This window comes from Pinus tabuliformis, chromosome 3_2, assembly GCF_031772625.1.
Source record: "Pinus tabuliformis cultivar Carrire ecotype Pingquan chromosome 3_2, CPIR1, whole genome shotgun sequence".
NCBI lineage: Eukaryota > Viridiplantae > Streptophyta > Pinopsida > Pinales > Pinaceae > Pinus > Pinus tabuliformis.
Window position 1 is genome coordinate 356,948,879 of NC_142302.1, and position 3,106 is coordinate 356,951,984.

Below are 3,106 nucleotides of genomic sequence, written 5' to 3' on the forward strand. Positions count from 1 at the left end.
TAACCAGGCTTTCTATTTCCGTCTTAGCTTCCGTCTCGAACAACCTAAAATTACAAGACGTTGTGTAAAAGGCCAACGATTTGGCCCATTTCGATTACTGCCCTGCCACTACATCCTCTTGTCAGTGGCAACTCTACTCTCGTGTCTCCACGGCAACAAATATACACCCTGCCAATGACAACAAATAAACACCGTTCCAATGACATTAAATGAGCTGGCGATATATATGTTTATCTTTGGATAATTGGCGTGCCAAATGTTTATTGGTAGGTTACTTATTTTTAGATGTGTCTTTACCCCTCCACCATTACCTTGAGTTGTCTCTGAGTCGAAATATGAGCAGGATTTTTGACTGACCTGAGTTGGGAGATTTAAATGATGGAGCAACCAAATATTGAAATATGAGCAGGATTTTTGACTGACCTGAGTTGGGAGATTTAAATGATGGAGCAACCAAATATTGATCTTTGTTCTGGGGTGTGGAAAAAAAGCATAACATATATCTGAATTAAAAAATGTGTCAAATGCCCTCTGTCATGTCTAATCCCCAATAGTATGGTTTTTTTAATTTAAAGAAATTTCACGTGGAAAAACTCTACAAAATTGAACTAGGAGACTTGGGAGAACAAAAAAAACCTGTTTATAAAAATAGTTAATATCAACCAAACCTGACCAAAGGGCATGGTTATAAGGGTAGTTAATATTAATGAACTTCATCCGAGGTTAAATGCTGGGAATTGGGGGACTACAGTGGAGGTTTCAATATTATTCTAGATGTGTTTTTTAAAGATCTTAGTAGCAATGAGTGGGTTATATAGTGCATGTGGCATTCAAACCTCTTGGGAGATGTCTATAATTTTGTTCAATGTCTATGCTGGTATGCCGTTTTTTTTACACTATATATTTGATGGCAGCAATATGTTGGTTATGGTGTGTTAGCTTGTTACCAATGGTCAATGATCTTGTACTGATGGCGAAGTCTTTATAGCATCTTTATTGCCTCTAATCTTTCACAGTCATGTAATTGTTATATTTTTTTGGTATTTTAGATGTTGTATGGTTGTAACCGTTCTTAGTATTGGGACTCTGGTTTTGATAGTTATTATCTGACCTATATAAAACTAGTTTTGTATTAATAAAAAACTTTGTACTGGCTTAAAAAGAAATTACTGATCTTGGTTATCTAAAATTGATTGAGTATAAATTTGATTTGTGATCTATAATTGTGAAAAGTAAGATCACATAGTCTCCCCTCCTAGGGGCATGACCGTGTCTCGCCTCTGCCGTCACAATGTGAGCAGGATGATCCAACGAACGTGAGGTAGGAGCGTTTAATGGTCTATATGGTATATCTAATATCTAAAAAGCCTACCGTGCGCATTTGATTTTGCATCCCCCGCTCAAGATTGAGGCAGGTAGACTTAATAGGTTCCCAACATCATCCTCTCATCGTCTGATTTTTTTTATTTTTATTTTTTTAATGTAGAATCGCAGCGTGGCCCTTCTATATTAAAAAAATTATAGTTTGCCCTCTCTACATCAATTCTTTCGCCCTCTGCAGATGGAGATCAAATTTAGCGAACTGGTCGTTGGTTTGCTAACCCTAGCTCGTCGCGGAAACACGGGTTTGTTGCTGTGGATCTCCGTAATTTCTACAAATGGGTAGCAGTAATCGGCAACAGTATGCGCTTCATGTCCGATCTTTTCAATATACATTTCACCGTTTCCTTTAGTTTATTTTGAGACTTGAGTGGCTGGGATAATGGTTCATTATCGTTTTCAGCGGATATCAATTCCTGGAATATATTAGTTCATTGTAATAGATTGTAATCATACTCAGAGCAAGAAAAAAATTAACACACTAGAACAACTACTGACTTGCACATGACTAATACCAACTGGCTCTATGATATAATTGGACATCGATCATTGGCCGAAGGATCTTAGGAAATAATTGACTTAAGTTAGTATAATAAAGGCTCGTTCTAGTTATTAGTCCCTGCCATCTGGCATCCGACAGGGACTATAGTAATCGATATGACCCGACTTAGCATTAGTTCACCCCTTTCCTTCTCTGTTATACGGTGGTTAGAGCGGGGATATGCCTAAGTTTCATTTGCACTCACTATAAAGTTTGGAATGGTCTTCGCGTTGATGTGCGCCCTTCGCCATCCTTCACTATCTTTCGCCATCCTTCGCCATCTTATTTGGCCTCTTCCCGAGGCGGAAGAGGCCCGACCATAGCCTAAATTGCTATTTAGGCCTCTTCCCGACCATAGCCTAAATTGCTATTTAGGCCTAGTTCGTTATGCGTGACCGTCAACGGTTTGCCCTTAATGCTAACATTAATCCATAGTATTAAATGCTAAAATGTCAAATGTTATAATACAGCAACGGTTATACTTGTTATTCTGATTGCCACCTACACACCCATCCCACTGCCGCTTGCATGCCATGCAGATTTCGTGTGTTCGGTGGCCTTCACCGCTTCATTCCTAAGTTCCAGGAGAATTTCAATAAACATTTTGTGAAGAAGCACTATTTCCATAAGCAAAAGTCTCCCCACCAGTAGCAGTTGGAGCGGCACTATGACCAGCCCCATAAGCCTCCCTATCATTTGAAGGAGCATTCCCTGCATAATACCAGATTGCAGAAACGTATTGCAGAGATTGCAGAATACTAGATTCTCTGGTAGCAGCGGCATCTGCACAATAGCAGCACAATCCAAAAGAAGAGGCGAAGCCCGCAAGCGTCTAGGACAACGCTTGTTTACCCATATCCACCTTCACTTTATCTCTGTTAGCGGGCCTACTACTAGCGTGAAGATCAGTGGAGACGGCAAGGGGGGTCAGCGTATCAAGAAGAGCTGGAAGATGAGTGGAAAGGGCCTCCCTTCTCTGAGAGCTCTGACTTGTTTCCTGCAATACACTGTAAGGTGAAAAAACCATTGATATGTAAAGGTGAGGATAAACTACACTCTGTTTATATTCATTTGATCAACTTGAGAAATTTGTGAAGTTTCAATAGTTATATATTCTGACATTACAGTAGAATTACCTTGCCTTGTCTCCCTGAGTGAGGAATCAATTTATGAGAGTCGCTGTTG

At 39.7% G+C, this 3,106-nt stretch overlaps 1 long non-coding RNA gene across 1 annotated transcript; it reads left to right on the plus strand.

Moving 5' to 3' along the window:
* Nucleotides 1-1,266: 1,266 nt before the first annotated feature.
* LOC149180931 (uncharacterized) lies at nucleotides 1,267-1,782 on the plus strand. The gene is made up of 2 exons (XR_016257502.1): nucleotides 1,267-1,415; nucleotides 1,562-1,782. It is a non-coding gene; the product is annotated as an uncharacterized LOC149180931 (long non-coding RNA).
* The last annotated feature ends 1,324 nt before the right edge of the window (nucleotides 1,783-3,106 follow it).